This window comes from Hordeum vulgare, chromosome 4H (genome assembly GCF_904849725.1).
Source record: "Hordeum vulgare subsp. vulgare chromosome 4H, MorexV3_pseudomolecules_assembly, whole genome shotgun sequence".
Lineage (NCBI taxonomy): Eukaryota > Viridiplantae > Streptophyta > Magnoliopsida > Poales > Poaceae > Hordeum > Hordeum vulgare.
In genome coordinates this window covers 540,468,869-540,493,845 of record NC_058521.1, presented here as the reverse complement: position 1 = coordinate 540,493,845, position 24,977 = coordinate 540,468,869, and positions in this window count along the sequence as shown.

Here is a 24,977-nt window from a genome sequence, read left to right as displayed (position 1 = left end):
TTATTTTCCAAAACTGCTCCCCATAAATTTTCAGGATGTTTGGACAACTTTGATTTCTGCACAAAAATAACACCAAGGCAATTCTGCTGAAAACAACATTAGTCCAGGTTAGTTCCATTCAAATCATGCAAATTAGAGTCCAAAACAAGGGCAAAAGAGTTTGGAAAAGTAGATACGATGGAGACGTATCAGAAGGTACCTACGTTGTCGAGGAAGTATATCGTTCCGGTGCCATCAAAACCAATAACACGGAAGGTAATTTTCCTAGAGTGGTAAATGGGCAAAGAATCAAACATTATATCTCTGGTACTCCCATAAATGTTGAGACCAATATCATCAATATCATAACTCCAGAGGAGTACATTAGGGATGTTTATCAGCCTGTTTCAGACTCTGAAAACGAAGAGGTATGTGTTTCGGTAAGTAATTGGACTCCAAAACTTTTCCAGTAGGAAATTTTCTCCGTTTTGAAATTTATGGAAAATAGAAAAATAAAAAGCAGCCAGGAGAGCGCACGAGGCGGCCAAAAGCCTGGTAGCCGCCGCCTGCCCCCCTGGCCGCGGCTACAGGGCTTGTGGGCACCTCGTGTGCCTCCCGGACTCCGTTTTCTTGCGGAGCACTCCTTCTGGTCCAGAAAAAATCATTATATATACGCTCGAGGGTTTTGATCTCTGTATCGCGCAGTTTTCCTGTGTTTTCTTTTCGAGCCTGTTGTCTACCGCAGATTTAGAGCAAAGATGTCTCAGGAATCTGTTGGGGAGAATAATCTCCCTCGAGTTCATGAAGAAGTACATGCTAATCTGAAAAGAGTAGAAGTCACGGAAGCCAGGGACAAAGCTAAGGAGAAAACCCAAGCTAGGGAGGAAGTTCAACCTATGTTCAACATTGAAGACGTTGAAGGAGTGGACTTTCTCCAACCTTTCCTACACGTGTTGTCTCCTTCCTTGATTGAACTCTTGAGGTTTTGTGAAACAACTCGTGCTCACAATATTTCCCTTTCTCGTGAAGTTGTTTTGCTGGAGAATCATGTCGCGGATCTCCAAGGTATAAATCAAAGATTGATAGCTCTCTTGGAATCAAAGGCAAAGACTCCACCGCCATCACCACCAAAGGAAGACAACTAAGCATTGGCATCGGCAACTCCCTTGGCTTGTGCCAATCTTGGGGGAGTTGCCCTGGTATCGTATCACCTTTATATCTTTTGCTTTTACCTTTGTTTTAGTTCTTTCCTTTTCAGTTTTTATTTCTTCTCTTAGTGGAATAAGTCTTAGTGTTTAGTTTGAGTCTTTTGCCTTGTGTCTCCCCCGATGTATTCGAGCTTGCGAGCTATATAAAAAAGAGTATCTTAGTCAAGGGCTTTGTTTTGTGCCGTGATCAAAAGTATTAAAAGAACGATAGCATGAAATATCATGAGATGATCTTATGGAAAGTGATAGCTTCACATATAACAAGTATGATGATTGAAACTTGTTGAGAATAGACCAACACAAGCCCCAGTCATTGTTGCAATTAATAAGAAGTAATAAGGAAAGAGAGGTTCGCATATAAATATATCATCTTAGATACTTTCTATAATTGTGAGCACTCACCAAACTATTACATGATTAGAAGTAGATGTTGGACAAGGAAGACAACATAATGAATTGTGTTTGCTTGGTTCCAAACAATGTTATATATCTAGAGATCCCTTAGCATGTGACGATTGCTTCCAACTCATATTAGCCAAAACTTCCGTACTGAGTAGAAATACTACTTGTGCATCCATAAACCTTCAACCCATTTTTTCCATGAGAGTCCACCATACCTACCTATGGATTGAATAAGATCCCTCAAGTAAGTTGTCATCGGTGCAAGCAATAAAAATTGCTCTCTAATATGTATGATCTATTAGTGTTTGGAAAATAAGCTTTGTACGAACCCGTGATGAGGAAGACATAAAAGCGACAGACTGCATAATAAAGTTCTTTATCATAGGAGGCAATATAAAGTGACGTTCCTCCACACTAAGAGGACACGCATCCAAACCTCAAAAGCGCATGACAACCTGTGCTTCCCTCTGGGAAGGGCCTATCTTGTACCTTTACTTTTTGCCCTTGAAAGAGTCATGGTGATCTTCACCAATTCCTTATTTTGCCTTTGTCTTGGCTACCATCACAAGCTAGGGAAAGATCTATATTCATATATCAACTTGGAGATGAGTACTTATGCTTTATTATTGTTGGCTTTACCCTTGAGGTAAATGGTTGGGAGGCAAAACTATAAGCCCTATCTTTCTGTGTGTCCATCTGAAACTTTGATACCATGAGTACCACGTGAGTTGTAACAATTGTGGAAAACAAAAGAGATGATTGAGTATGTGGATTTGCTTTACAAGCTCTTATTTGACTCTTTCTGATGTTATGATAACTTGCAATTGCTTCAATGACTATGGACTGTTGTTGGCTACTTCTCGGTAAGGTTTTTGATTCATACTTTGCTTTGTGAAGGAATTGTTACTTTCCCATAAGAATCTTTATGTTGTATTGTTGTTCTATGTGTGATCATGATGCCCTCATGTCTGTATTATGTTTTATCGACACCTTCATCCCTAAACATGTGGACATGTTTATGGATCTTGGTTTTCGCTTGAGGACAAGCGAGGTCTAAGCTTGGGGGAGTTGATACGTCCATTTTGCATCATGCTTTCATGTTGATATTTATCGCTTTATGGACTATTATATTACTTTGTGGTACCATACTTATGCCTTTTCTCTCTTATTTTGCAAGGTTTATTTGAAGAGGGAGAATACCGGCAGCTGGAACTCTAGACTGGAAAAGGAGCAAGTCTGAGTCCTCTATTCTGCGCAACTCCAAATGCCCTAAAATCAACGTGGAATTTTTTGGGATTATATAAAAAATACTAGGCGAAAGAAGTGCGAGAGGGGAGCTGCCAGGGGTCCACAAGCCTGGTAGTCGCTGCCTGCCCCCCTGGCGGCGGCTACAGGGCTTGTGGGCGCCCTGGTGGCCCACTTGCCCCCCTCTTCTGCTATATGAAGGGTTTCGTCTGGAAAAAAAATGAGGGTGGAGCTTTTTCGTGGATTATCCGCTGCCACGAGGCGGAACTTGAGCAGAACCAATCTAGAGCTCCGGCAGGACGATCCTGTCGGGGAAACTTCCCTCCCGGAGGGGGAAATCGTCGCCATCGTCATCACCAACACTCCTCTCGTCGGAGGGGAGTCATCTCCATCAACATATTCATCAGCACCCTCTCCTCTCCAAACCCTAGTTCATCTCTTGTAACCAATCTCCGTCTCGCAACTCCGATTGGTACTTGTAAGGTTGCTAGTAGTGTTGATTACTCTTTGTAGTTGATGCTAGTTGGATTACTTGGTGGAAGAGTTTATGTTCAGATCCTTGATGCTACTCATTACACCTCTGATCATGATTATGATTATGCTTTGTGAGTAGTTACTTTTGTTCCTGAGGACATGGGATAAGTCATGCTGATAATAGTCATGTGAATTTGGTATTCGTTCGGTATTTTGATATGATGTATGTTGTCTTTTCCTCTAGTGGTGTTATGTGAACATCGACTACATAACACTTCACCATATTTGGGCCTAGAGGAAGGCATTGGGGAGTAGTAAGTAGATGATGGGTTGCTAGAGTGACAGAAGCTTAAACCCCAGTCTATGTGTTGCTTCGTAAGGGGCTGATTTGGATCCACTAGTTTAATGCTATGGTTAGACGTTGTCTTAATTCTTCTTTCGTAGTTGCAGATGCTTGCGAGAGGGGTTAATCATAAGTGGGACGCTTGTCCAAGTAAGGGCAGTACCCAAGCGTCGGTCCACCCACATATCAAACTATCAAAGTAACGAACGCGAATCATATGAACATGATGAAACTAGCATGACAGAAATTCCCGTGTGTCCTCGGGAGTGTTTTTCCTCCTATAAGGCTTTGTTCAGGCTTGTCCCTTGCTACAAAAGGGATTGGGCCACTTTGCTGCACCGTTGCTACTACTTGTTACTTGTTACTTTTCACCTACTACGTTTCACCTCACTACACCATCACTTGTTACCGCTACTTTCAGTGCTTGCAGTTATTACCTTGCTGAAAGCTGTTTATCAGAGCCTTCTGCTCCTCGTTGGGTTCGACACTCTTACTTATTGAAAGGACTACGATTGATCCCCTATACTTGTGGGTCATCAGTTACCGCTCGCTGAATTTTGTAAAATATGATTGCTTCCCTCTGACGGGGGAATGTGTGATCCTAAGCTTGAGGAATTCTAGTATTTCCTCCTTACCTTAATTGTGGGAGAAACTAGGGGCGTATCAAACGCTAGGGCCCCTAGTTTGCATTTTTCGTCCCGTGAAGTATTTCTCCTTGCTTATAGGAAAATGCCTAACTTCTATGGAGCAGAGTGGTGGCTCAATGGCCCCCACCCTTGCTATTTTGTGCCGCGCACTTTATGGTGATAGCACTTACAACTTAGTAGCTATTGTTGCACGCCATTTGCATCTTAACTGAACTAGAGGCAAAATTCATGGTCGTATTTATGCCACGCACATAGCAAAGAATTTTAATGTTGCCATACACCAGACTAATTACATATTACCTAAGGTTTATCTTGATCACCAATCTATGATAGAGCAACATTTCATAGAGGAACTTTAGGCACCGTATCACATTCGTTAGAGCTTAGTATTTAGCGTGAAGACTTGTGATATTATTGCCTTGCCTACACCTTCTTTGTTTAACTATCATGCCATGCACAGGTACACCATCATGCCAACAGATATAATTGCTTATCGAAACGGGTTGGCTGCTCCGGAGGACGAGTCCCAGGCATGGGATGCTCAGGTGCCTCAGCAACAATATTCTCCTGGACTGGACGGCTATTATAAGTGGTGACCACCAAGCTAGGCAAACGCCTAATCTTGGGGACTACGTATTTCTCACCGAAATTGCATTCATGTTCACAGCTTCACATAAATTGTCGGTGTTCATCCTTTTTCATTGTAAATCCATGTTAGTTTTAATTTTATGCTTTATTCTTGTGTGTTTGAAAAACTTTAGAAAATCCAAAAATATTTCTTGCTTCTTTTCGGTTTTCCTTTTCCGTTTATTTATCTCTAGTACTAAAAAGAAAACCCAAAAAGATTTCCTTTACTTGCTGGGAGCTTTCCATGTAAATAGTTTTTCTCGCTTTTGTTTTTCCATCATTTGTTTGATTTCTTCAAGAAAAAACAAAAACTCCAAAAATATTTGAGTGTGTTTCTCCGAATTTCTTTTATTTCTTTGATCATTGAAAAAATAAGACCACGATGAAAATGTTGAGTAGGTCTCATATGCTTTATTTTTTATCTAACAAAGAGCCAATATTACCATGTCTTCTCCTTTGCAGAAATACCTTCCAGATTCCAGGTTAGTCCATGACACACTTGCACTCTTATTATTATCACATCATTCGGTCGTGCAAGTGTAAGTCAATAATGACAATATTCGATGAAGTGATCGTGGCAATGAAAACTAGTATGAACTCTTCTTGTTTTCTATTTTTGTAAATATGTTTAGCTTGTTCGATCTTGATTTCGTATATCATGAGTGAGCATGTTTATGATGACAATTAGAGAATATAGTTTCTCATGCCATGCTTAAATATCTAGGAGTGGATAATTATTTATCTTGTGTGTCAACATGCATTAAAACAGTTATGATGTGGTACATAAGTATGGTATTTCCCTCTGAGTAATTTGAGCGGCTTGACTTGGCCCATGTGCAAACATGTAGTTGATTCAAAACCAACGCAGCCTTCATGATGTTTAAATTCAGAGTGTTCATATCCTAATCATGCTAATGTACAATGTTAATTATTCACAATGCAAGTTTATGACCGTTTTTTCTCTATAGCTAGTCGCTTCCCATCTATTGCTAGCCCTCACCTGTACTAAGCGGGAATGCTGCTTGTGCATCCAGAATTCTTAAACCAAGACATTCCATGCGAGTCCACCATACCTACCTATATACCGTATTACCCTATCGTTCGAAGTAAATTTGCATGTGCCACCTCCAAATATTCAACCAAACTCTGTCATAGATCTGGTCATAAACTCACAATTCATTGGATCCCAACAAACACACCACAAAAGAAAGAGTTACATCATATGGATCTCCAAGAGACCATTGTATTGAGAAATAAAACTAGAGAGAAAGCCATATAGCTACTACCTACGGACCCGTAGGTCTGATATCAACTACTCACGCATCATCGAAGGAGCACCAATGAGGATGGTGAACCCGTGTGTGATCATGTTCCTCTCCGGAACGGGTTCTTGATTGGATTTTGTGGCTCTCGAACTTGCGGCGGATGAAACATTTTTCGTGGAATCCTCTAGGGTTTTCTGAATATTGGGGTATTTATAGAGCTCACATGCGGTGGAGAAGCTTCCCGAGGGCCCCAATAGACACCAGGCCGCGCCAGGGGCCTCTAGCATGCCCTAATGTCTAGTGGCCCTCCTGGGCCTTGTCTGTTGCTCATTCTTGGTTCCCAAGTTTCCTTTTGGTCCAAAAAAATCACCGTACAGTTTCGTGGCAATTGGACCTCATCTCATATGGATTTTCTGCGAGGGGAAAAACAGCAACTGGCACTAGGCACTATATCAATAGGCTACTCCCAAAAATGATATAAATTTGCTATAAAATGATTATAAAACATCCCAGAATGATAATATAACAACATGGAACAATAAAAATAATATAGATACGTTGGAGACATATCAGCATCCCCGAGCTTAATTCCTTCTCATCCTCGAGTAGGTAAATGATAAAAATAGAATTTTTGATTGTGGAGTGTTGCCTCACATGTTCATCATATTATTTTTCTTTGAGCATGGACATACGGACTTATAGATGATGCAATGCAATAGTCATTTGACATGAAGATTTCAATACTCAATCATATCAACAAGCAACCAAGTCTTTCAAAATATCAACGCTAAAGAATGTTATCCCTAGCCCATCATGCTCAATAATTGATCCATTCATGCAACACACTCAAATATTAACTACATCCAATGTTCAGGTGTGATAATGGTGTTCCTTAGTTGGGGCTTTATAAGAGAATATGGAGACTCAAATTTCTTTTTTTGCATAAAGTAAATAGATAGGCCCTTCGTAGAGGAAGGCATAGATTTTTAGAGGTGCCATAGCTCAAAGTGAATATCATAGAGATAATTTTTTTAGGGTGGCATGCTTTTCTTGTCAACGAGAATGACTAAGAGTTTCCAATATCCTCCATGCTAAACAAATTATAGGCACTTCCCAAAGTGAAAATAAATTTTATTCCTTTTCCACCATTCTTTCACATTCCATGGCTAGATGTATCCATGAGTGTCGTCCACACCAACACTTTCCAAGGAATTTATTATTTCACAACATAAAATATTTTTTCTTTTGGGGACAGGGCATCCCTATTACTGCCATACTCTCGTGCAATGATAAGTGAATAAACACACATATTGAGAATAACCTACTTAACATGGAAGATACCGGCCACCCATCGGCGCTTCATGAGTGGTACAGGCACACAAAACCAAATTTTATTTTCAATATTAGAGTTGGCACAAATTTGGGTTTAGGATTTGGATGCACAAGCTGTACTCCCGCTTAGTACAAGTGAAGGCTAGCAATAGATTGAGAAGCGCCCAACCAAGGAACAAAAGTTATCAGAAGTGAACGTTAAACATAACTAACACCAAATAATGCGAAAAAAGTAGGATGTAATTTCATAGTATAATTATTGACCTCATGTGCATGCATAGGCAATCGCAAACCTTAACATCAATATTCTTACTAGAGCATAATTACTCATCAACATACCTCACATATTACTATCTTCTTATCGCAAAACTATTGCAAAGAATCAAACTTATTATCCAATGATCTTCATGGAAGTTTTTATTATATCTTGCCAAACGAGGAGAAGTTGCCTACCAGTTGGAACTTCCTCCGCATCTTTCCAGGGTTCATGATGTTTTCCACGTCTCGCAACTCAGGCGTTGCTTTTCGGATCCTATCCGTGAAGTGGACCACGAAACGCTTGATCTCCAAGATAACCTTTCTTACCGAGAATACCCCGTGCGTATTCTTGATCAAGCTGAGCGTACCACTCGACGTTGAAACCTCAAGTTTCTTAAAGTTCAATGGTCAAATCATTCTGAAAAGGAGGCAACTTGGGAAAGAGAGGATCGTCTCCGACTTGAATATCCTGCGTTATTCCCGACGACTTCTAAATCTCGGGACGAGATTCTTTTGAGTGGGGGTGAGTTGTCACATCCCTAAAACTTAAGCTAGATAGCATTGTGCTCATGTCTTCTTTGCATTTGCATCTAAGAAGTTTCAACAAAAACAACAAAGTGGCAAAGGAAAAACTCAAAACCCTAGCCACCATTTCAATTAAAGGAAATTTCAAACTAGTTCAAAATCAATGAACCCAAAATGGCCTCAAGAAATGTTCAAACTTTCTGATAAATCATGAAAGTAAATGAGCATTGGAGAAAACTATTTCCTTGGCACTTCAAGCATTTTAAATAAATGCAAAAGCCACTGGTTTCAAATCTAAAAATTTGAAAACAGAAGCTATAATTTTCCAAAAATGTTGAAAGTCTTGGAAATGAGTGGGGACATTATAACAAATATTTCAGGAGGTTTAAAATAGTTTTTACTTTTTGTTTTGGAGCTGAAATAATTAGCAAAGCAATAAATAGCAAAACAGAAAAACAAAAACAGAAGAAAAAGGAAAAGTCTTACCTGACGCCCACGCCAGGCCCAGCCCATCTCGCCGCTCGTCCCCTTCCCCGCGCCAGTAGGCAGCAGGAGGTGGCCGCCGCCTCCTCCGGCACGGCCACGCACCTGCGTGCCTGCCTGGCCGCCGGTTCGCGCTGGCGACGGCGGGGATAAGCTCCCCAGAGCCTCCCCTATCCATTCCCCGCCTCGGTTCTCCTCCTCCGCCCGAATCCCCTCCTTCTCCCTGCTGCCGCCATTAGAGCCGAGCTCGAGCTCGTGCTGGCCGTTGCCCTGGCCATAGGAACCCCTCCTCGAGCACACCATTAGATCCGCCTCGTCGCCCTGGTCGTCTCTGCAGAAGCCGAAGTCCCCTCGAGCCCTGCAACGCCCGCAACGCCGTCGTCTTCTTCCTCCGGCCGCCGGACATCTCCCGTCGATTCGTCGCCCCCAGGCCTTCCCCGAGCCGTCTGAGCTCTTCTCTGCACTCCCTGTGAGCATGCGGTGGTTTCCCCTAAGCTTTCCCCGTCGATCCCCTTCACTAGCCCTAGTTTCACCGGAGCCCGACGAGCACCGCCGCTGCCGCTCGTCGCCGGTAGCCCTCCGATGTCCAGCTCATCCTCCCGTGAGCACCAGAAGCTCCAGGACGACGCGTAGATGCCGTAGCAGCTAAGAACTAAGCGTGGATCCCCCTGATTCGAAGCCCCCGACGACGCCGAGCTTCGGCCGCCGCTCCGGCTCGTCGCCGACGCCTCTTCCGGCGACCCTAGCCTCCCCAGTTGGTTCTACTAGATCGGCCACTTCGCGAGCTTGCTGTAGCTGCCATCCGCGTGCGATTTGGTGTTGTGCAGCGCCGTCTAGGTCGCCTCCGACAAGCCCTCCGCCGCGGGTTTGGTCGCCGGCGACCACCCTGCGGTGGCCGTCGACGTGGCCGGCCATTAGGGCCTAATCGCCCTCCTCTGAGTCGCTGACAGAGGGCCCCACGCCTGGTCAAACCCCAATTAGGGGCTGGTCAGCGCGGGATTAGCCCAGAGAGGCTGACCAGTGGGGCCCCCCTGTCAGGTTTGACCTGCACAGGTCGGCTGACCTGCTGACGTCAGCCTGATGCAATAAATGGAATTTCCAGTATAAAAATAATTCAGGAAATTGCTAAAAATTGCAAAAATCATAGAAATTAATCTGTAACTCCAATGAAAATAATTTATATATGAAAAAGTATCAGAAAAATTCAAGGATTCTGATTATGCTATTTTCAACTATGTTTGAAAAAGTTACAGAACCCTAAATTGTGAAATAAGGAATTATTCAATTCTTTTAATCACTTTATAAATGGAATTTGCAAAAATATCCAAATTTCATTATAAATACAATGATCACACACTGCCCTAGAGGTAAATCAGTACCATAACATGACATTTCATGCATGTTAACATTAGGTTGATCTGAGCATCAGGTCGAATCAATTAAACCGGTATCCGGGAATACCCGTTTGAATTGCTATTCGAATGTGATTCAAATCAACTCTAAACCTAAAACATCTTGATTATAATAACTTATCACTTGCATTCTCATGCCATGCTCATGCATCATTTTGATTGCACATGATTGTTACTGAATGTTGCCGTTCATTTCGGTAGGCTCCGCACCCCCGGATTCCACCGAATATCCGTCCGACGGATATCGTTCCTCCTCTGAGCAACAAGGCAAGCACCCCTTTTGATCATCCCGATAACACCTATGTTCTTGCTCCTGCACCTATTTAATGCATTAGGATCAAATGCTTCAACTGCTTTTGCCACGATAGTTGGACCCACTTCCTTTGCATGACTTAACCTTGTCACAGTAAATAGCCGAACCTTGCAACCTAGCATACCTGGTAGTTGCTTGACCTATGATGTGCCTTATCCTGCTATGCATGCTATGCTTAGAGTTGTGTATGGTCTGTCATCTGGGAGATGAACAGAAATGTGGAATGTGTTCGGTGAGCAAAGGTCGTGTGTTGAACTTGATTTGGTAAAGGTACCGGTGAAAGGCTATGTAGGAGTACATGGCGGGTTGTTTCATTGGAACCATCCTTAGGAGCTGAGTTCCGTGTATGTAATCCAAGACTAGATACTACCACATGCTGGGCCCTGAAATATGACCCCGCTCGGCCTATTAATCGCGTAGTACTCGGTCCAGGAGTTGCAAGTAGTTTCTGGTGTTTATAGAAATGCTGGAGGCCGTGCATGGTGCTGACCTGAGAGGTGGACCGTGATGCGGTAGGTAGTGGCACGGTGTACCAAGTGGCACCCGGATGGTGGGCTTGGGAACCCTGCGCACATCGTTTGAGGCCGTGGCGGAAACCTCGGCCGGACTTCCGTACGGGTTACTCTCAGATAGGCGATAAACCTGGACTAGGTACTAGCGTGGTTAACGGTCGTGGCCGACTCCCTCGCTGGGCTTCCGCTTGAAGGTTGCCGAGGTGCATGACGTGCACATGGCGATAAGTGGCGGGAGCGTGTGTGATGAAGTACACCCCTGCAGGGTTATGATCTATTCGAATAGCCGCGTCCGCGGATATGGACTACTTGGAGACATATGTTGTTCATAGATAACTTAAATGGCTACTCCTAAAATTGTCAAGATAAGTGTGAGTGTCGTGGACGGCATTTCCGTATGGAGACGGAATGATTCCACGATAGTGTATTGTTGTGGTGTTAGTGGACTCGTGTGCGAGAAATCAAGTTGTCAAAACTAATTTCAAAAAGCAAGTTGTCTAGCCACGAGTCAAATGCTGGCTTTCCGCATGAAACCCCACAATACCTTCTTGATACCTTGCATGAGTAGTTAGCCATCCTAAAGTCTTGTTGAGTACCTTCGTACTCATGTTTGTTTAATAAATGTTGCAGAGGTTGCTAATGACCCTAATGGAGGGTTCTTCGTAGACATCGACGACGACGAGTAGCTGGTGTCCCAGCTACGACCTGGCCCTACGTCGGCTCTGTAGTATAGTCAGGCCATGTGCCTTCTAGTTGCTCTGTCTGTACCCAGACAGCTTATAACTCTTCCGCTGGCTTGTATTGTGTGACTGATATTATGGGTCGTGAGACCCTTAATGTGTAATAATATGTGTGTGGCTCTTCCGAGCCTCTTCAATAAAGCTTGTATGTTTATGGTTATGTTGTGATGCCATCGATGTATCTATACATATCGGTATGCCATGCGTACGTGTGTCTTACTTGATATGTATGGGGTTCGATTACCTAGTCGTGAACTTTAGTAGCACTCCTTACAAGGAAATGCCCCTTTGTGATCCAACGAGCCTTGGTAGTTCGCTACTGCTCCGGACGCATTGGTTGACCGGCATGTGTCCTTCTTAGCTGTTGTGTCTGTCCCCTTTGGGGAAATGTCACACGACGTAATGGAGTCCTTGTAGCTTGCTATGACTCGTCTACGTTCGTTGATGACCGACACCTACTTTGTTGGGTCATGTATGCCTGTCCTTGTACGGAACTGCTACTTTGGTTTATGACTAGACATGTCGATCCGGGTTCTTTGACATTGGAATGCTAGCGACACGATCGCATACGTGAGTCAAAAGACGCAAACGGTCCCGGCTAAGGTAAGGCTGCAGCCGTGGAGTTAACCGTGCGTGAGACCACAAAGGGATGCGATGGGTTACAGGCTAGATTCCTATGGCTTAGGATCGGGGTCCCGACAGCGTTGGTATCAGAGCCTGACTGACTGTAGGATTACTAAGCCAAACTGGTCGAAGTTGAGTCTAGAAATGCTTTAGTTATATATAAGGGAATTGTTTGTGGAAGGGAACGTAACACTCTTGTTCTCTTCTCAAGGTATTCTATTCTGGTCATCCTCGTCTTTTCTGCGGGAATTAAGGACTAGGTTACTCATCTTCTCCTAGGCTCGGATTTTTGATCGGTAGATTATAGGACTACGGGTCGAGAGATATTGGGTTTCTTTTATTCCTAGGAAGCAGGAAGTAAGTTTGATGATCAGAGAGTTGAACTTGATAGTTGAGTGGTGACGCTATTTCATTTTTGGGTTGTCTCAAAATTTGTTATTGAGCATTTACAACCGTTATGCTGCCCAATTTTGCATTCAGAGCTCTAATGCTTCTGCATTACTCTCTAATTACAGATGCCTGGCCGTCCTTCTCGTCAGGTGGTACGTCTGACCAGGTGCATTGATGTACCGGGTCATACGGCCATGCTGGTCAGGATGATGTCGGTGTGCGGTTACCGCTGGTACCCCGAGTACACAGTCGAGGAACAGTACCGAGACTTCAACCAGAGCCAGTACATCTGCACTGTTAGGGTATTTCCAGACTACCCTGGAGCGGAGAAGCCAATCCATTGGTCCTATGAGTTGGGAGTCACTGTTGACATGGCAGTACAAGATGCTGCCTATTCAATGCTGACTATTATGAGAACGAGACATGCACTGCTGCAGAATTCAGAGTTCTGCTATGTTCCGGCCTCTCAGTCTGGTGAAGAGGGATACCTCAGTGGAGTCTATTTTGATTCTTCTATGGAGGACCCACTTCTGCAGTCCACTGTTGAGATGCTAGAGAACAGAGACAGGGATGCTCGTGCTCTCCGCATGGAGCTTTACGCTACCCGTGCCCGCGTGTGGACAGCTTTGACGCAGCTGGCACCGGTAGTCCAGACAGGGTATGGAGAGATGGAGATGTTGAACCCTGTTAGGACCCATCTTCCGGCCCACGTTGACTGGCCAGCTATAGGAGGAGTCACACCTCTTCGGGGACCCCTCTTACCACCAGTCAGGGGACCAAGGCCACATCCGTGTCCTTATGGATCCCAGGGATCTCAGGCAAGAGTGTTTCCTGATCCGCAGGTTGAGCTTCCAGGTCATGGAGGTAATCTCTATGAGATGTTCTATGCGGATGCCTGAGCTGTGAGAGGAAGGATAGTATGGTAGTAGCCGTATGTTCACAGTCCCGTGTGACTTGTGGAGTATGGTAGTAATGTGAAACGAATTCCGGAGGCCTAGATAAATAATGTATAGGAAGCTTGTAAGCCTCTGATGAGTAGTTCCACCATTTCAGTAGTTTGCTCTTCGAGTAAGTTTGTACTGAACTATGTAAGGGTGTGTATGAACCATGGTGTATATATAGCAGTTGCTTGTTACCATGTTGTTCGGATATTCATTTCCGCATTCCGTGTGTTCAGTACATTCTTAATCCATAGCTAGTAATGATATGATATTGGTCTAAGCTATGAGTTTGTTTGTCAGGATGGTGTTCACCAGGTTGAACCGTGCCCCAGCCCATGAGCAAGGTGAGGGTAGTCAAGCGTCGCAGGAAGACCTGCCTCACCCACCTTCTCTGGTAGAAGTGATGCTTGAGGCAGAAAGAAACAAAAGGGAGACCAACCGACTGTTAGAGCGTATTGAGCAGAATACGGCTCGACAGCCTAGGAATGTTGCAGTATCCCTCAATGACTTTGTGAAGCTGAATCCTCCAAAGTTTCATCATTCCGTCGATCCCCTCGACGCTGATGACTGGCTATGCAGCATTTCACGCAAGATTCGCTCGGCAAATGTATCTGAAGCCGACAAGGTGACCTTCGCGACGTATTTCCTGGAGGGACCCACCAATCTGTGGTGGGAGAATTTTGAAGCTATGCGTCCCGCTGAACCAGTGGCCACATGGGCAGACTTCAGTGCAGCTTTTCGTCTGCACCATATTCCAGAGGGCCTGATGGACAGAAAGAGAGAGGAGTTCTGTGCCTTCACTCAGGGCAAGTTGTCTGTGGATGCCTATAGCCGCGAGTTCGGTAACCTCGCCCGCTATGCAACAGAGGAGGTGTCTACTGACGCCAAGAAGCAAGCAAGATTCCGTAAGGGTCTGAGCCCTGAGCTCCGTCGAGATCTGCGCCTCCATGAGTGTGCAAGCTTTCAAGCCCTGGTCAACAAAGCGATCAGTGCGGAGACTGGTCATACTGACTTCGAAGCCACAAGGAAGCACTCCCGTGACTTTGGCTCGTCTTCTGGTTCCGCGTTTCCAAAACGCAGGCTGTGGGTTCCAAACAGTTCTCTGCCGCCAAGATACACTCCGAGGCCATCCTACGTGGCGCCTCAGACGAATCAGGCCAACCCTCCAGCAAAAGCTTATGGTGGTCCAGCTAGCAATGCTGCACCACGTGCCAACCAGGTGATATGCTACAAGTGTGGAGAACCAGGGCATTATTCCCGTGAGTGTCCTCAGAATGTGGGTGCCAAGCAACCCGGAAAGTCTGTCGGGCAGGCCAAGTCGAGCAAAGCATTTTATGTGAAGCCAACTCCTGCACGTGGCCGTGTGAACTATGTGTCAGCAGAAGAAGCTGCAGAGGATCCCGACGTCATGCTGGGTACGCTTCTTGTTAATCATCACCCAGCGTCCGTTCTCTTTGACACTGGGTCTTCTCATTCCTTCATTTCAGAAAGTTATGCACAGTTGCATAACATGTCATTTTGTGATATGCCAATCCCATTGGTTGTCCAAACCCCTGGTAGCAAATCGCAAACCTCTAGGATAACCTATGCCAATGAAATTCTAGTAGACAGGCTAGTTTTTCTAGCCTCATTGATAGCATTGAAATCTTCGGATATTAATATCATCTTGGGCATGGACTGGATGTCAGCTCACTATGCCAAGATTGATACTCACTCTAGAAATGTCCAGCTTACCCATCCCTCGGGTGAGATAGTAAATGTCTCTACTCGAGTTGCCAAATGCCAACTCTATTCCCTAAATGCCAACCCTCTTCCGGAACTTGAAGACATTCCGGTAGTCCGTGACTTCCCGGATGTTTTTCCAGAGGAACTGCCAGGAATTCCACCTGACAGAGATGTTGAGTTTGTAATAGATCTTGTTCCGGGAACTGTCCCAAGAGCCAGAAGACCTTATAAGATGGCACCCCTGGAGCTAGCCGAACTTAAGAAGCAATTAGATGAGGCCTTGAGCAAAGGTTTCATTCGTCCTAGCTCTTCTCCTTGGGCTTGTCCCGTCCTCTTCGTCAAGAAGAAAGACGGAACGGATCGGATGGTTGTAGATTACCGACCAGTTAACCTGGTCACCATAAAGAACAAGTATCCGCTCCCCAGGATCAACGACCTGTACGATCAGCTCGCTGGATCCTCAGTCTTCTCCAAAATGGATTTGAGGTTGGGATACCATCAAATCAAGATTAAGAACGGGGACATTCCAAAAACGGCCTTTGTTACTCGTTATGGCCAGTATGAGTACACCGTTATGTCCTTCGGTTTAACCAATGCCCCAGCCACTTTCTCTCGGCTGATGAATTCAATCTTTATGGAGTATTTGGATAAATTCGTCGTAGTATACCTCGATGATATTCTCATCTACTCCAAGAATGAACAAGAACATGCCGAGCATCTAAGGATGGTATTGATGAAACTTCGAGAGCATCGCCTTTATGCCAAATTTTCAAAATGTGAATTCTGGTTACCAGAAGTGCCTATCTAGGCCACGTAATCTCTGGTAAGGGTATTGCTGTCAATCCCGAGAGAGTTCAGGCTGTCCTTGATTGGACTCAACCTGAATCGGTTAAGCAAGTTAGGAGTTTTCTTGGTTTAGCGAGCTATTGTCACCGCTTCGTCGAGAATTTCTCCAAGGTTGCAAAGCCTCTGACTGAACTCCTCAAGAAGGATAAAAAGTTCGAGTGGACACCACAGTGTGAGCATAGTTTTCAGGAACTGAAAAGACGCCTGACCTCCGCACCTGTGTTGCTACCACCAGATTTTTCTAAGGACTTTGTTATCTATTGCGACGCCTCGCGACAAGGATTAGGTTGCATTCTCATCCAAGATCGTCATGTGATCGCATACGCATCTCGCCAATTGCGTCCACATGAGGATAATTATCCCACACATGACCTTGAGCTTGCAGCTGTGGTCCATGCACTAAAAACCTGGCGACATTACCTTCTGGGTAATCGTTGCGAAATATTCACTGATCACCAAAGCCTGAAATATATCTTCACCCAGCCGGATTTGAATCTCAGGCAAAGACGGTGGGTTGAGTTGATCTCGGATTACGACTTAGGGATAACTTACACCCCGGGGAAGGCCAATGTTATGGCCGATGCACTAAGTCGTAAATCTTATTGTAACAATTTGATGCTACAACAAGGTCAACCACTTCTCCATGAGGACTTTCGGAAGTTGAATCTTCATATTGTTCCTCAAGGATTCCTTTCTACCCTGGTGGCGAAGCCTACTCTTAAGGATCAAATTATAGCTGGCCAAAAGCGTGACAAGGGTATATCACGGATCAAGGAGAATATTTTTAGCGGAAACGCTAAAGAATTTTCCATGAATGATCAAGGTGTGGTGTTCTTTCAGAATCGTTTAGTGGTTCCTAAGAACCCACATCTAAGGCAGTTAATTCTTAAGGAGGCTCATGATTCCCCTCTCACCATTCATCCCGGTAGTACTAAGATGTATCAGGACCTACGCCAGAGGTTCTGGTGGACTAGGATGAAGAGAGAAATTGCTGAGTTCGTTGCTAACTGCGACGTTTGTCGTCGAGTTAAGGCAGAACATCAAAGGCCTGCTGGCACCCTTCAACCTTTAGCTATTCCTGAATGGAAATGGGATAAAGTTGGCATGGATTTCATTACCGGATTTCCCAAGACCAAAAAAGGAAACAATGCTATCTTTGTGGTCATTGACTGTCTTTCCAAAGTGGCTCATTTTCTTCCTGTTCGTGAGAGTATAACAGCCAGCCAGCTAGCGGAGTTATATATCTCTCGAATAGTGTCTCTTCATGGTGTTCCCCTGGAAATTAACTCGAACCGTGGAAGTATCTTTACTTCTCGATTCTGGGAAAGTTTTCAGAATTTCATGGGGACTCACTTATCTTTTAGCACTGCTTTCCATCCCCAGTCAAATGGTCAAGTAGAAAGAGTGAATCAAATTCTAGAAGATATGCTCCGAGCTTGTGTTATTTCGTTCGGTATGAATTGGGAGAAGTGCCTTCCATTCGCCGAATTCGCTTATAACAATAGTTATCAATCAAGCTTGGGCAAAGCCCCTTTTGAAGTTCTCTATGGACGAAGATGTCGAACACCTCTTAATTGGTCAGAAACCGGAGAGAGGCAACTCTTTGGCCTAGACATGATTCAGGATGCAGAAGAGCAGGTTCGCATTATTCGTGAAAAGTTGAAAACAGCCCAGTCTCGTCAGAAGAGCCAATATGATCGTCATCATAAGGCTGTGACCTTTGAAGTTGACGAGAAGGCTTATCTTCGGGTTACACCTTTGAAGGGTACCCATTGTTTCGGTATCAAGGGCAAGTTGGCTCCTCGTTACATTGGACCTTTCCGCATTCTTGCCAAACGAGGAGAAGTTGCCTACCAGTTGGAACTTCCTCCGCATCTTTCCAGGGTTCATGATGTTTTCCACGTCTCGCAACTCAGGCGTTGCTTTTCGGATCCTATCCGTGAAGTGGACCACGAAACGCTTGATCTCCAAGATAACCTTTCTTACCGAGAATACCCCGTGCGTATTCTTGATCAAGCTGAGCGTACCACTCGACGTCGAAACCTCAAGTTTCTTAAAGTTCAATGGTCAAATCATTCTGAAAAGGAGGCAACTTGGGAAAGAGAGGATCGTCTCCGACTTGAATATCCTGCGTTATTCCCGACGACTTCTAAATCTCGGGACAAGATTCTTTTGAGTGGGGGTGAGTTGTCACATCCCTAAAACTTAAGCTAGATAGCATTGTGCTCATGTATTCTTTGCATTTGCATCTAAGAAGTTTCAACAAAAACAACAAAGTGGCAAAGGAAAAACTCAAAACCCTAGCCACCATTTCAATTAAAGGAAATTTCAAACTAGTTCAAAATCAATGAACCCAAAATGGCCTCAAGAAATGTTCAAACTTTCTGATAAATCATGAAAGTAAATGAGCATTGGAGAAAACTATTTCCTTGGCACTTCAAGCATTTTAAATAAATGCAAAAGCCACTGGTTTCAAATCTAAAAATTTGAAAACAGAAGCTATAATTTTCCAAAAATGTTGAAAGTCTTGGAAATGAGTGGGGACATTATAACAAATATTTCAGGAGGTTTAAAATAGTTTTTAATTTTTGTTTTGGAGCTGAAATAATTAGCAAAGCAATAAATAGCAAAACAGAAAAACAAAAACAGAAGAAAAAGGAAAAGTCTTACCTGATGCCCACGCCAGGCCCAGCCCATCTCGCCGCTCGTCCCCTTCCCCGCGCCAGTAGGCAGCAGGAGGTGGCCGCCGCCTCCTCCGGCGCGGCCACGCACCTGCGTGCCTGCCTGGCCGCCGGTTCGCGCTGGCGACGGCGGAGATAAGCTTCCCAGAGCCTCCCCTATCCATTCCCCGCCTCGGTTCTCCTCCTCCGCCCGAATCCCCTCCTTCTCCCTGCTGCCGCCATTAGAGTCGAGCTCGAGCTCGAGCTGGCCATTGCCCTGGCCATAGGAACCCCTCCCCGAGCACACCATTAGATCTGCCTCGTCGCCCTGGTCGTCTCTGCAGAAGCCGAAGTCCCCTCGAGCCCTGCAACGCCCGCAACGCCGTCGTCTTCTTCCTCCGGCCGCCGGACATCTCCCGTCGATTCGTCGCCCCCAGGCCTTCCCCGAGCCGTCTGAGCTCTTCTCTGCACTCCCTGTGAGCATGCGGTGGTTTCCCCTAAGCTTTCCCCGTCGATCCCCTTCTCTAGCCCTAGTTTCACCGGAGCCCGACGAGCACCGTCGCTGCCGCTCGTCGCCGGTAGCCCTCCGATGTCCAGCTCGTCCTCCCGTGAGCACCAGAAGCTCCAGGACGACGCGTAGATGCCGTAGCAGCTAAGAACTAAGCGTGGATCCCCCTGATTCGAAGCCCCCGACGACGACGAGCTTCGGCCGCCGCTCCGGCTCGTCGTCGACGCCTCTTCCGGCGACCCTAGCCTCCCCAGTTGGTTCTACCAGATCGGCCACTTCGCGAGCTTGTTGTAACTGCCATCCGCGTGCGATTTGGTGCTGTGCAGCGCCGTCTAGGTCACCTCCGGCGAGCCCTCCGCCGCGGGTTTGGTCGCCGGCGACCACCCTCCGGTGGCCGTCGACGTGGCCGGCCATTAGGGCCTAATCGCCCTCCTCTGAGTCGCTGACAGAGGGCCCCACGCCTGGTCAAACCCCAATTAGGGGCTGGTCAGCGCGGGATTAGCCCAGAGAGGCTCACCAGTGGGGCCCCCCTGTCAGGTTTGACCTGCACAGGTCGGCTGACCTGCTGACGTCAGCCTGATGCAATAAATGGAATTTCCAGTATAAAAATAATTCAGGAAATTGCTAAAAATTGCAAAAATCATAGAAATTAATCTGTAACTCCAATGAAAATAATTTATATATGAAAAAGTATCAGAAAAATTCAAGGATTCTGATTATGCTATTTTCAACTATGTTTGAAAAAGTTACAGAACCCTAAATTGTGAAATAAGGAATTATTCAATTCTTTTAATCACTTTATAAATGGAATTTGCAAACATATCCAAATTTCATTATAAATACAATGATCACACACTGCCCTAGAGGTAAATCAGTACCATAACATGACATTTCATGCATGTTAACATTAGGTTGATCTGAGCATCAGGTCGAATCAATTAAACCGGTATCCGGGAATACCCGTTTGAATTGCTATTCGAATGTGATTCAAATCAACTCTAAACCTAAAACATCTTGATTATAATAACTTATCACTTGCATTCTCATGCCATGCTCATGCATCATTTTGATTGCACATGATTGTTACTGAATGTTGCCGTTCATTTCGGTAGGCTCCGCACCCCCGGATTCCACCGAATATCTGTCCGACGGATATCGTTCCTCCTCTGAGCAACAAGGCAAGCACCCCTTTTGATCATCCCGATAACACCTATGTTCTTGCTCCTGCACCTATTTAATGCATTAGGATCAAATGCTTCAACTGCTTTTGCCACGATAGTTGGACCCACTTCCTTTGCATGACTTAACCTTGTCACAGTAAATAGCCGAACCTTGCAACCTAGCATACCTGGTAGTTGCTTGAGCTATGATGTGCCTTATCCTGCTATGCATGCTATGCTTAGAGTTGTGTATGGTCTGTCATCTGGGAGATGAACAGAAATGTGGAATGTGTTCGGTGAGCAAAGGTCGTGTGTTGAACTTGATTTGGTAAAGGTACCGGTGAAAGGCTATGTAGGAGTACATGGCGGGTTGTTTCATTGGAACCGTCCTTAGGAACTGAGTTCCGTGTATGTAATCCAAGACTAGATACTACCACATGCTGGGCCCTGAAATATGACCCCGCTCGGCCTATTAATCGAGTAGTACTCGGTCCAGGAGTTGCAAGTAGTTTCTGGTGTTTATAGAAATGCTGGAGGCCGTGCATGGTGCTGACCTGAGAGGTGGACCGTGATGCGGTAGGTAGTGGCACGGTGTACCAAGTGGCACCCGGATGGTGGGCTTGGGAACCCTGCGCACATCGTTTGAGGCCGTGGCGGAAACCTCGGCCGGACTTCCGTACGGGTTACTCTCAGATAGGCGATAAACCTAGACTAGGTACTAGCGTGGTTAACGGTCATGGCCGACTCCCTCGCTGGGCTTCCGCTTGAAGGTTGCCGAGGTGCATGACGTGCACATGGCGATAAGTGGCGGGAGCGTGTGTGATGAAGTACACCCCTGCAGGGTTATGATCTATTCGAATAGCCGCGTCCGCGGATATGGACTACTTGGAGACATATGTTGTTCATAGATAACTTAAATGGCTACTCCTAAAATTGTTAAGATAAGTGTGAGTGTCGTGGACGGCATTTCCGTATGGAGACGGAATGATTCCACGATAGTGTATTGTTGTGGTGTTAGTGGACTCGTGTGCGAGAAATCAAGTTGTCAAAACTAATTTCAAAAAGCAAGTTGTCTAGCCACGAGTCAAATGCTGGCTTTCCGCATGAAACCCCACAATACCTTCTTGATACCTTGCATGAGTAGTTAGCCATCCTAAAGTCTTGCTGAGTACCTTCGTACTCATGTTTGTTTAATAAATGTTGCAGAGGTTGCTAATGACCCTAATGGAGGGTTCTTCGTAGACATCAACGACGACGAGTAGCTGGTGTCCCAGCTACGACCTGGCCCTACGTCGGCTCTGTAGTATAGTCAGGCCATGTGCCTTCTAGTTGCTCTGTCTGTACCCAGACAGCTTATAACTCTTCCGCTGGCTTGTATTGTGTGACTGATATTATGGGTCGTGAGACCCTTAATGTGTAATAATATGTGTGTGGCTCTTCCGAGCCTCTTCAATAAAGCTTGTATGTTTATGGTTATGTTGTGATGCCATCGATGTATCTATACATATCGGTATGCCATGCGTACGTGTGTCTTACTTGATATGTATGGGGTTCGATTACCTAGTCGTGAACTTTAGTAGCACTCCTTACAAGGAAATGCCCCTTTGTGATCCAACGAGCCTTGGTAGTTCGCTACTGCTCCGGACGCATTGGTTGACCGGCATGTGTCCTTCTTAGCTGCTGTGTCTGTCCCCTTTGGGGAAATGTCACACGACGTAATGGAGTCCTTGTAGCTTGCTATGACTCGTCTACGTTCGTTGATGACCGACACCTGCTTTGTTGGGTCATGTATGCCTGTCCTTGTACGGAACTGCCACTTTGGTTTATGACTAGACATGTCGATCCGGGTTCTTTGACATTGGAATGCTAGCGACACGATCGCATACGTGAGTCAAAAGACGCAAACGGTCCCGGCTAAGGTAAGGCTGCAGCCGTGGAGTTAACCGTGCGTGAGACCACAAAGGGATGCGATGGGTTACAGGCTAGATTCCTATGGCTTAGGATCGGGTCCCGACAAAAGTGAAGTACTTGATCAATTCCATGGCTCAATAAATTTAAGTGAAGCATAATGAGCAATTCTAACAAATCATAGCATAATTTAGATCTCTCAAATGCGTGTGTCCAGCAAGGTTTATTATAACAAATTAACCAGCAACAAAGCAAACACACAAATGATACAATACACTCCAAGCAAAACTCATGATATGTGATGAATAAAAATATAGCTCCAAGTAAAATTACCGATGGTTTCTAAAAGAAAGAGGGGATGCCTTCTGGGGCATCCCTAAGCTTAGTTGCTTGGTACTCCTTAGATATTGCCTTGGGGTGCCATGGGTCATCCCCAATCTTAGGATTTTATCACTCCTTATTCCATCATCTATCGTGATCTCACTCAAAACTTCAAAACTTCAATCACACAAAACTCAACAAATTTTTTGTGAGATCTGTTAGTGTAAGAAAACCAAACATTACTATAGGTATTGTTGAAAACACATTCCAATTTTGTTTTTTTCATTATACCTACTGTATTCTAACATTACCATGGCTTATGCCCCCCCCCCCGAGATAAACCATAGAATCATTAAAATAAGCACATAACGCAAAGAAAACTGGATCTGTTAAAAACAGAACAGTTTGTAAAGATTCGAAATTTACTTATACTTCTCTAAATCCACAAATTCTGAAACATTATGAAAACGTAGGGAATTTGTATATTAATCTTGTTTAAAAAATTCACACACTTTTGGCGTTTCTGTGATATTTAGGATTTTTTCTACTGGACGCAAAAGTTTCTGTTTTACAGCAGGATTAATGCAACTAATACCCCTCATGATACCAAAGGTTTTGCTTTGCACTAACACTAAATAAAAACACCATTATAACAGTAGAATAATTTTGCAACACTCAATAACAGAAAGCAAAAGTGAAAATAAATTTTATTCATTGGGTTGCCTACCAACAAGCGCTATCGTTTTACGACCCTAGCTAGGCATATAGCGTGGATTTTTAAGTGATGTCGTCCTTAGCGATTGATCCATAGGTTGCCCTCATGATACATTCAAATGGTAATTTTATTTTAGTTATATAGAAGTGTTCCATGCCTTTTCTTAGTGGAAACTGAAATTTAATATTCCCTTCTTTCATATCAATAACGGCTCCTACAGTTCGCAAGAATGGTCTACCAAGAATTATTGGACAAGACGGATTGCATTCAATATCAAGAACAATAAAATCTATGGGCACATAATTACTATTTACAATAATAAGAACATCACTACTCCTTCCCATAGGTTTTTTAATAGTAGAATCTGCCAAGTACAAATTGAGAGAGCATTCTTCAATATTGGTAAGACCAAGCACATCATTAAGAAATTTCAGAATTGTGCAAAAATTAGCACCCAAATCACGTAAAGCACAACACTCAAAATTCTTGATTTTGATCTTAGTGCCGAGTTCCAATTCATGATGTAATTTGCTAGGAACTGAAATCTCTAACTCTAACTTTTCTTCCAAAGTTTTAATCACTGCATCCGAAATATGTTTAGTAAAAGGTTTATTTTGTACATAGGCATTGGCTGAATTTATCATAGATTGCAAAATAGAAATACACTCAATCAAGGAGAAGCTATCAAAATTAAAGTTTTTGCAATCCTAAATAGTGGGTGCATGACTAGCTAAAGTTTTTACCTCTTCAATCCCACTTTTATTATTATTTTTCAATGACATTTTCACCCTCCAAATCATGGGAACGCCCTCTGCTAAAGTTGACACTTCTTCAGTTCCCTCATCATTATTTTTAACACTATTAAACAGTGAAAAATAGAAGAAATGCAAATCATTTTAATCTCTTCATCATTTTTATTAAAGAAATAGGGAAATGCTCTTTCTAAAAATTCTCTTTTATCTCTAAGCATGGTGGTTGTTTCCTTACTTGCATCTATGGAAACATATAAAGCTTTAATTGATTCATTAATATCAACCTTAGGAAAAAATATTCTTGAGATTTTCTACATTATGCGAAATTATATCAATGCTTCTAGACATATCATTAATCTTATTCAACTTTTCTTCTATCGTGGTATTGAAAACTTTTTGCGCATTGATAAATTCCTTAATATTACTATCAAGATCAGAGGGTATCCTAGCATTATTATTATGAGAATTACCATAATTATTTCAAGAACTTACAAGATACGGCCTAGGGTTAAAATTGTTCCTATAAGCATTATTACTAAAATTGTTTCGCGAGACAAAATTAACATCTACCACTACAGTAAATATGTCAACTAACGACCTTTTGTCAGTGACCCTAGAAGGAATGGTCATAAATCTATGACCATTTGACATCATTTGGTCAT